Below are 11,039 nucleotides of genomic sequence, written 5' to 3' on the forward strand. Positions count from 1 at the left end.
CAGCCCTGTGATGAACCCTTTGAGATGTACCAGCTTGTTGTTGGTACAGCACAAACAACACATGACAAACTAAATGCCAACTAGAAAAAAAAGGAAAGAAGAGTTACAACCTTAAACTAGACGAATATATAAATAAAGGAACAATTAGATAACAGTTACTGTGCAATTGAAAACTTTGGCGTTCAAAATAAAACATTTTAAAATAAGCTAAATGATGACGGAGAGCTGTCGAGACATGTTATTCCAGTCAGATGTCCGAAAAACAAAAGCTTTTTGCCAACTTCCTCAGCGTACACCGATGATAGCCTGAGACTGGTTAAAACATTGCTTTGAGTCCTTGGGAGGCAGAAATCACTATCTTTGTGAAAAGAGACTGATTATCATCTTAAAATGTCTCTTTCTTAATGACAGCATTTGAATCCCCAAACTGCAGGTCATCAGCTGATTACGAGGGCTTTCTGAGCTGCGTCAGCTCTCACACGGGAGATAATTACACACTGTTCTGATGGGGAACATCGGCAGGATCACAATGTTTATCACAATCATAAGAATCATCATCAAGTCTGACCCTGCATTATAATTTAAGTGCACATGCGGCCATTTTTTAATTGTAGTCGTTTTATAACGATGTGGACACAAACACAAGTCTGAACTGAAGGAAGACGTCGATATTTTATCCCGTTTTGTTCGGTGACTTTTCTGCAGTGTGACCTTTCGCTCTCCGGTTGATTGTGATAATACTATAAAACAATGTCATCTTTTTAAAACCACGAACAACTCCTAACATAGTAGGAGACATCACTACAAACAAAGCAAAACCTCCCACAGCAGATTTTCTAGAAGTAGCTCAACCACACAAAACACAAACACTCAAACCGCAACACACTCGTTCAATTAAAGAGAGGAATTTCAGTTTGGGTCCGAGCGCTCGTCGTGGCGCTGGGGTCCGATAGAGCTGAATGAGTGAAAAGCTGAATGGAGCCAGACAGGGGAGGCATGCGTGGCGTTCACGGTCACGTGGTGGATCGCGTTTCCTTTGTCTCCGAGCCCCACAGCCTGCTTTGTCTGAACGAGGGGATCCGATTTCCCCTCGTCTTTGATGTCTCCTCCTCCCACGCTTCCACGCCTCCCCTCCTCAGCGCCCAACCTCCCCCCTCCATACCAACCGCCTCGGCCTCCCACAGTCTCACACACACACACACACACACACACACACAGACTTGGCCTTGCCGTCTGCTTACGGGAAACCCGACACAAGGCTGCATCTGGAGGTGAATTCATGGCCATGAGCCGGAATACCTCATCGAATGACTACATATGGAAAAAACTTCTGAAAGCGAACACGACGTTGGCTTTATGTCGGAACAGAATATATATTTTCAAGAAGAAGAAAAGGAACTGAAACATTTAGATGCTGTGAAATGTCTCAAACCAAAGCAGAAGTGACCGTGCTTGTGTCAGACAGGGCCCATATATCCATGAGTTATGGCGCACACACTTTACGGACGCTGGAGTTGGTAATATTTTGTTCTCAGTGGAGGAATGAAAACAAACAATCCTGAATTGCAGATCAGTCCTTCTCCAAGTTTGGCAATTCTGAACTGAAGGTTGTTGTCTGTGTGTCCAGGATCTGTCCCACAGATCGCCTTATAAGGGAAAAGATGTGCAGAGTAAAAGATGGATATCGTCAACTTTTAATCAGTGGTGGTTCAGCATGAGTAAAACATCAGGGCCAATGAGTGAGAAACTGTTTCTTGAAAACAAACGTAATATTTGTATTAATAGATTAAACTATTACTACTACGAAGAGCAGAGAACGGCTCTTTTCTCGACTTTAAGTTTCTCAGGTGGCTTCCCAGATATTTTAGCATATTTAAGGGACTTTTAAGTCAGAACTCATCTTTGAATTTGAGGTTGGTGAGGTGCGTCTGACTTTCTGAGTCGGAGGTTTTACTTTAGTGGACGTACCAGTTGCAATTGCCGACTTCCCTTCTCGAATGTAACTCAACGCTTCATTTTTTCATGTCTGTCCTGATGTTAAGCCAAGTTAAATATCTCAACAGATTCATCATGGTTCGATTCACGGTTCCCAGAGGATGAACTGTGGGACTTTTGTGATCCTGTGACTTCTTTCTGAACGCCACCATGTGGCTGACATTTCTAATTTGATATGAAATGTCGCAACACCTACCAGATGAACTCCTTTGACATTTTGTACAAACATTCATGTTCCCCTCAGGGTGAATCACATAACTTGCTGCCTTTCTTTAAGCACCATCATCAGGTCACAATGTAAGCGGTTTGTTACATGTTACAGCAAATGACATTCCCTGCATAGCATTCAATTCCAAGCGTAGCTGTGAATAAGTAAGCCACGAAAATGGCTGCGGACAAAAATGTCATCAAAACAATCGACGAGTCCATTCCAGACATTCAGTCAAGAGTTTCTGTAACAGACTGAATCCCGTGTATCACTGAGAGAACTAATAATAGACAGTAAAAACGAGTCAAACAAGGTAGAAAACAGTGAGAACTTGATGTAAAGTTCAATAACTAGAGAACAGCAGTAATACAGATATTCTGCTAAGCCTTCAACGTGTTTCAATATGGTCGGATATGACTAAAAAGTCTATCGAGGATATAAAATATAACTTGAAACCGAAACTGAAAAAGCCGTCACCCGTCAGTCGCCTTCCTGCTGCAGTTTTGCAAAGCAAAATATTTACATTCAGCATGTGACCTAAATTTCCATATGGCCCGTCTATGGGGGGGGATAATCCATCTTAACCATCGCCGGGCATCTCCATCTAATTTATGCCGCAAAACAACATGTGGTATGTAAAGCATCCCTTTGATTGCATTGTCGTTGGGGAGCTTGTGCTGCCGGAGATGGCGGGGGCCCCCACTCGGCTCGGGGTCCGCCAGCCAGACTGCCGGGTCGGGGGGGGGGGGGCCTCTTCCCGCACACAGCCGTTTGGCTATTGAGGCAGCGTCCTTCCTGCAGCCGGGCTGATGTCAGGGCTGAGGAATGTGGAAAACAGAGCACACTGGGGGGCCTTGTTCTCCCACACTGAATAGTCCTTGGGCAGGAATCCAAACCACATGCCACACACACAGCCTGGGACGGAGCGAGGGGGCAGGGAGGCAGGACGGACGGAGAGAAAACGGACTCTTTAGCAACTCCGAAGTAATAGAGACGTGGTTTAACAGTTGGTTTGAGGTGATAAGAGTCCGAAACATGCAAAGTGACAGAAACAGGAAGCTTTGACATACAGAAAGTAGCACACGTAAAGTCTCTCTCAGTGAAAGGAATATTAGATTTTTTCAGTTTAACCTCGGGAGGGAAACTTTGATTCAGTGTTTTGTTATACAGTCGTGTTGACGGAAGTTGCTAAGGACGGTGTAAAGGCTCAACGGCAGAAAGCAACTTTCAAACACTTGTTGGTGTCGACAGGATCAGGTGCAAAGATTAAAACAAATCAAGTACTGTCATAGAAATGGGGCACATAGAGAAGACTCAAAAGACCAGGTACCAAAATGAACAGACTGTTTTAATTTTATTGCCCTTGATTTTTGGTGAGGGTAAAGGGAAAGGGAAGGGAAATCATAGTTTGGCTTAAAATGCATGTTTTGGTTCGAATGATGATGGATGAAGATGGTCTGACTCCCCTTGAAAAACTGGTTTTGGTCGGCACAAAAACTGTCTGAACATGTCCGCAGGTGGCCTTCAAAATATCCAGCAGTGTGACTCATTTGTCCACTTTGTTGAATTGCGATGACGTCACCGCCCACCCCCCTCCACCTCCTGATGTGAAAGTCAGTAGATAAGCTTAGAATGTAAACATGATATGACACATTTGGTATGTCTACCTTGGACTTATCTGTGTTTTCCAGAAAACAGTAACTGCCAACATCACATCCTGGGGAATGGATTGTTTGTTTATCAGTGACGGTTCCCACATAGATATCATTTTAGTCATTCTTATGGTAATTGTACTGATAGATAACGGTCTCTCATGGTACTCCACATTTAACTGACAGACATGATGGTCGTATCAATTGTTCTGCTTTATTCCTTTGAGAACAACAATATTTTACCCCTCACATCTGTAAAGAAAACCAACAGACTGTGTCATTTCAAGCCTGTCGCCAGTAAAACCTGTGACTAAACCTGATGTAACCAAACTACAATCTAAAAAAATAATAGGAAAAACCGTCATGCTGATACGCTTTAAACAGATTTTCCTTATATTCATCCAAAGACTCCCCTCTGTCTTGTTTGGCAGCTCCTCCAAGGTCACACTGAATACAGATTTCACATTTGGTCCCTTTAATATCCTGCCAGAAGACCACATAATCCAATAATACAACATCTGTCTACGCCTGTATGTCGACGACACTGAGATTTACCTACAAGTCTGAAGCAAAATAATAAAATGACTTCAGTTGTTTCCTGGACATTAAATCTTGGATTGTAAAGAACTTTATCCTCAGACAGAGAGCAGCTTGAAAGTAGAGAGTTCACTGAAACTTTTCACTCCTCTCCCCTTAACAAAATCAGTATCTGGTCCCTTCCAGCAGCTCTCAGCTTGTTACAGTGATGTAAACGTGTCCTCTGGGAGTGTGTCAGGACATTGTGATCTCATTACTCGGTGTGGTTAAAGGTGCAGCAGGACATACCTGTGACCACACCTGTCAGTGATGCTGAGTGTGATGAGAGGGCGAAACAGCAGATCAGCTACTGGGTTCATGTTAGTTCATATATTTAGCTGCCTTGTTACTCTGAATGTTGCATCTTGTCAAGCTGTTAGAAAAAGATTTATTGATGGAAAGATGGATGACATCTTTTACGTGAAGGTGCTCTTTAGTTTGACATTAATTCATTGGCATACAGTAGCATATATTATGTATATAACATGCTTGTATGGCGTGACAAGAATGCAACATTCACATCGTGGCTGCAAGATAATATCAGCATTGTCTGATGTGATTTCTGCATTAATACAGCATGTTTCAACACTGAATTACATGCAAACAGGAACAGAAAATTGCCCCCCGACCGAAGAGACCATCTGATTACTACAAAATCCCAGAAGTAGTGATCACATCATCGGTCTGCAGGATAAACCACAGGGAAACCGTTAATGAAGCAAGAGGGGACTTTTCCCTGTGGGTAAATCATTGTACAGTGCGTGATATCTGAATGCAGCAGGCTGATTCAAAATGAGAAATGAAAGGGAGGATGAAAGTGAAAGGAGGCCACTCTTCAAAGAAGAACAAAACGCAGCCTCCGGCAAAAACCCAGCAGCTGCAGGCCAGACGGGAAAATGATCCGAGTTCAAATTATGTAAATATAAGAAAATGCTGAGGAAAGCCCAAAGGTGTGTACCAAAGCAAAGGTCAGACGTGTTTTGATTCATGCAAAACAATAAGAAAGTTTTGTAGAGAAAGAAAATAAAGGATAAAAGAAAACATCAAATAAAACTATTCGTCAAAGAACCTACGAGGTAGAAACTCGATGATATCACATCTGAAATATCGTCCGGATGTAAAACAAACATGAAACAAAAGCCAAGAGAGAATCTCTGTGAGTGACACCTAACAACCAGAGCAATCAAAATAAAAAGTGTGATGTCCTCGTCCTCAAATAGAACCATTAAACGTCCTCATGGGTGTTGTCTCTCTCATCATGTAATCACTCCGGCCCAGATAAGTATCGTCCTGTCCGGGACACAATGTTCACATGAATGACACACCGATGAGACGCGGCTCAGTCCTTCATTCCTGCAAAAAGAATGTGTAACCACACGTCAGTCTGTCAACCTCTGGACTGACAGCAGAGGCCCGAAATATTAATATCTGATGTTTTTTTAAAGCAGGAAAATTATTTCAACTGAAAGAAAAGTCGAGCTCATATTGTTTGAGATATATTTTCTGTAAAAACACCAACATTTATCTTCTTTTTTTTTTTTCTAGCTTTTCTGTGAGAAAATAAGCAAAAATATTTTCATTCTTTTGAGCTTTTCTGACACAATCAGGAAAAAAAAAAAGATTAAGTTTACTGACGACAGCTTCAGACCTTCATCAGGTCATCTTACAGGACGATGGAGGAGGCTGTCTTAACTCTCTGACTGACAGAATAAACTCTGGCAGCTTAATACACGTGACATGAATAAACTGAACATAAATGTGTCATTTTTTTATTCATTTTCAACAAGTTCAAAATGTCTCAGATGTTCCCCGTCATTAGATTAAAAGTTGGCACGCAGCGGTTCCCTTACATAAGCTGTGAATGTTTTAATTTCGTGTCACGCTCTTGCGACCACATCAGAGACGACTTCTGGCAGTTCACATTTCCAAAGAGCAGCGAGTTATTCATCAACTCTTGAACTGTTCACTGTTCGTCATAAAAAAGAAAGCAAAACATGTTTAACACAGAAACAGAAATGAGGCCAAATATAAATATGACGACATGAAACACGTTCAGTGTTGATGACGATATATTGACTCTAAACTCTGACAATGAGGCAGGCAGCTGTTTTCTGTGAACTGTGACTCCAATCGAACCGTTCTGCCGTTTACTTCATGACAGGACGGCGTAATTCTATAAAAAGAGCTGGTATCAAATTAATGGCTGTCAGAGGAACAATAAAAAAGGCAGAAATTCATCTTATCTGTCATTACAAAGCAGTCTTGTATTTTATTCAGTGTGAATCCAGCGTTAAGACTCAGCACTTCCTGTAGATATTTCACACTAAAAGATGACCAGGAATACTGAGGAATGATGCCCCCTGAGCTGCTGGAAGGCTTTTAATTTGAAACATCTGTAGAGGAAATGATGAAACATCTGAACATCAATGTAAAAGCAGAACTAATGAATTAGTGAGAGAGCAGAAAGTGGTGGTAGAGTTGCTCAGTTATCTTATACAAGTAAAAGCAGAAATATCAGAAAGTGGAAGTCCAGCGTTTTAAAACTTCAGATGTATTAATAAGTTTGTTCTGTTGTTTGTTCCTAAGAGTATTTCATTTACTTACTGGAAAGTGTTTTATTTGTGACATGGGTTTGTTGATTAAGAATTAACACTGCAGAATCAGAATCATCAAACTGTTTAATGTGGAGGAAAAGTGTTGAGTTTGCATTAGACGCTGATTCGAAACAGGAGGAGATCAGAAAACAGGCTGACATAAAGTCCACAATATGATAAAAAGAACAAAAATCTTTCTGTAGATAAAATACAGAATGAGCTCATCTCAAACAAACATCTTATTTCTTTGTTCTCTTGTTTTAAACACAGCCTGACATCTCGTGTTAAATGAGTAGAGACCAGTGAACTCAGCTCAGAGTTAAATATTATGTACAAAACAGCGTGACGGAATGTGACCTCACTGAGATGTTTTGTAACCTATACAGTAGGCTTGTGTGTGTGTGTGTGTGTGTGTGTGTGTGTGTGTGTGTGTGTCGTCTTCACATCTTCATGCTGTGTTCTTGCTGTGGTGTGTCATCAGAAACAAGCTTGGAGTCGGTCCAGCCTCTGACCTCCTTTACATCTCATGTTATTGTAGGAGCGCCTGACGTCTGATGAGGTTACATCCAGCTCTTATGTAATGCTCAGCATGTCCAGACATGCACTTTTTTCTTTTTTTTTCTTTTTTTTTTTTTTCGCCAGTTTTTTTTCAGTCCGGCTCAGGAATCTGCCCGGCTACTGCAGTTCAGAACAAGATGTTCCCGACTACTGATGCAGCATTAATGTGGAATGTCAGGCAGCAGCAAAACAACCTGCGGTTCTGCACGGATCATCTCGTGATGTATCTACAGAATCCGACAGGGTACAGACAACATGTTTTTTTTCTCTCTCAAGTAATACAAGAAAATACCCAAATTTACACTGGTCAAAAAAAATCCACTAACACACACAAACATCTGGCTGTTTCATGGGAATCAGTACAATCTGCATTCTCTGATCGCACGTTGTCGCTCGCTGCTGATGCCCGACTCGCTCGTCCCTGGAGTCACAGCTGTTGAGCCCAGTTGAGCTGTGACCTGTAGCCCACGATGACTTCCTTTCCAGGCAGCTAACTAGCTGAGCTACTTGCTAACAGCCAAAAGTAGCTCAGCCCACTCACCAGAATAAATGAAGCTAGGTGTATTTCTGCTAAAACCACAGATAAGTGAGAACTGAACGATTTGCGACTTTACGTTTGTTCAGGTTGAATTCACAGCGCTGTGCTAATGCTCTGGATATTTCCATGCGCAAAAACACTACTTGGTCAGCACTAGCAAAGCATCATGGTTTGGCTAGAAAATGCCCGTTCTGGTCGCCACAACCACGGATGGAAATGTCCGCAGGTGTCTGTATCCAGAGGTGCGACTTTGGCTTGTAATAAAACACGACGTCACCACCGTCTGATGACAGAGGCGCCTAACAAGCACACGACGTGAAACGCCACATTTGGGACAAACGTCAACATATATCCTGGCGACTGGGATGGACAGCTACAGCAAAGAGTTCAGCAAGTGACCAGTAAACGTTATGTCAACGTTGTGTTGATGTCACAGAGCTGCTAGCAGAGTCAGAGCCTTTGTGTTTGTCTCCTGTATTTAAATAGAAATGTAAATCACTCTATTTAAGTGTTTTATAACCTTCCTCTGCTGCCGTTTTACAGATGTCACTGCATGACTCTGTAGCAGTGAGTATCATAAAGTTCATCCTGTCACGTCTTCATCATCTGCCTCCAATAAGACCTCAGCACACACAATGGAGCGCCATCGGTTGTGCAACGCTGTTCATTTAGATAATAAAGTAGGCCAAAGCTGCTGTAAAAGGCTTAAACCCTGACAGACGCTCTCTTTACACTTAAATGATGCAACACTCCATTATATACAGCTCACAGTCTGAGAGGTCTGCCTTTAAAGATGCATATAAACACCACTTAAGGCTACGTCAGGTCTGCGGGCCTTGTGATTGGTTGACGCAACAGGAGAAGCTCTTCAGTGGTTTTAAAAAAAAACAGTCTTCTTTATTTCGCTGAAATCCAACAGAAATCCCCTCCATAATCCAGCCGACTCCCCAGAGACATCCAACAACTGTAGAGAGGGGAGAAAAACACACGCCCGCCCACAAGAACCTTTCAGCTCGAGTGAAAAGAATTTGAGGCAATAGAAAGAAAAGAAAAAAAAAAGGAGCTTTTTGGGCAACATGTCTGATTCCCCCCAAAAAAATCATAGCTGGAGGATGTAAGCGAGGGGATTTGGGAGAGGTGAACATAAGTAAGAAGAGAACGACACGGTGGATGGTGGTAAAGTCGAGCTTAAAACCCGATTTGCATTTGTATCGATACATCCCAGAGAACAAAAGAGCTCCAGACGTCCACCTACACGGGCGGGGAAATTAAAAAAGGCCGGGAATCAAGATTTAAGATTTAAGATAAACTTTATTCTGCATCACAAAAGTTACAGAATTTGTGGTTGTGAAAGAAAAGTGCATTTTCATGTCAAAAAAACCTCACACAGACAGTGAATATTTCAAACAGATGGTCCGTGAGATTCGCTTTCATCGGTGAAACAAGTGCAAAAGAATTCTACGACACAAAAGCAACAAAATAAGGAGGATGATTCAAAAAAAACAAAGAAACAGAATAAATACTTTATTGTCATTGTATAAAAAGAACATAACGAAATTGTTTGTAGCAATCTTGCTCAGCAGCATTATAAAATCTGTTACAGTTAAAATATATCCACAATGAAAATAAGATAAATACATTCATGGAGTTTTAGCTCTTTTAACTTCGAGCCAGTACTCAGATCTAAATAGTCGTTGTGCAATGAATGACTAAATTAGTAATAGTTAAAGTGCCGTGACTGAGTGAATGAATTAATAACTTCTTGTTTGATTATTGCATAAGAGGCGTGAAACATTTAGCAGCAGTTCGTCCATATTGACACATATATTCCCGTCTGTTTGTTTGAGGAGATGATGGTTCCAAAAGTTTGCACACAGCTTTGTGTAAGAAGCCGTTTCTAAGCCTGTTAGTCCGCGTGCGACTCTGCCGGAGGCGAGGGTGGGCGGACGAACGTGGAATGTCCCGGAAACACAAGCATGAGTTCATCAGATCGCTTCTCAGAATGAAACTAAGAAGTAATTAAAAAAAAAACCTGATTCCCGACAAAAAAGAAAAACCATCATCTGCACACGGCAGATATAAGAAAACAATCATTAACGGATCAGTTTAGCATGAGTGACATATTAATTTGTGATAGGTGATAAATAAATTGCTGTTTATACTGTTTTGTTTTCTGTGAGAAAAAGAAAAAAGCTCTTTGAAAATGTGTCGGATCCTTGATTATCAATAAAAAGCTATTTTGCATGTTAACGATACAGTGCAACAGACACTTTTGGCTCCTGGTTTCAGTTTTGATCCTCTCAGGGGAAAATGTTTGGACCTCTGTGCCAAAGTCCAGGCTGATAAAACCCCAGAAGACAATCATGTGTGCAGTGTTGCAGGGCCACAGAGCCACAGTGTTCACTCCCACTGATGAAGATGATGTTATAGATGAAGGTGCTGCAGATACGTTGAAGAAGTTTAAGGCTGACGAGCTTTCACTCCGGTGGAGAGAGTCGAAGATCACACCTGCAAAAGTCAGAAAAACAGAAGTTATTGCATCGAACCACACTCATCATCCGTCAGCCAGAACTTCTGCAGAACGCAAAATTCTGTGAAACTTTGTCTTATCATTTTCTCTCTGTTAAGAAACCAATCGTGCACTTGCAGACTCGTTCTATCAACACCATCTATTTTGTTTTTTTGAAACTGTAACAAAATTAATGATTCACCGACGGCTGTAACCACAGTGATAAGATATTAGCCTTGTTGTTTTCGTTTGACTTACTGACACCTAATTGGCAAAACCGTGCTTATCAAAAACTCCCACAGACCGGGTGCCAATCAGATATCACACCCATCAGGCCTGTAAACATCCGGGTTTGAGAGCAGCAGGCCTGACCGATGGGACCGCATGCAGAATGTGACATACTGTTGTT

The sequence above is a fragment of the Acanthopagrus latus genome, chromosome 17, assembly GCF_904848185.1.
Source record: "Acanthopagrus latus isolate v.2019 chromosome 17, fAcaLat1.1, whole genome shotgun sequence".
Lineage (NCBI taxonomy): Eukaryota > Metazoa > Chordata > Actinopteri > Spariformes > Sparidae > Acanthopagrus > Acanthopagrus latus.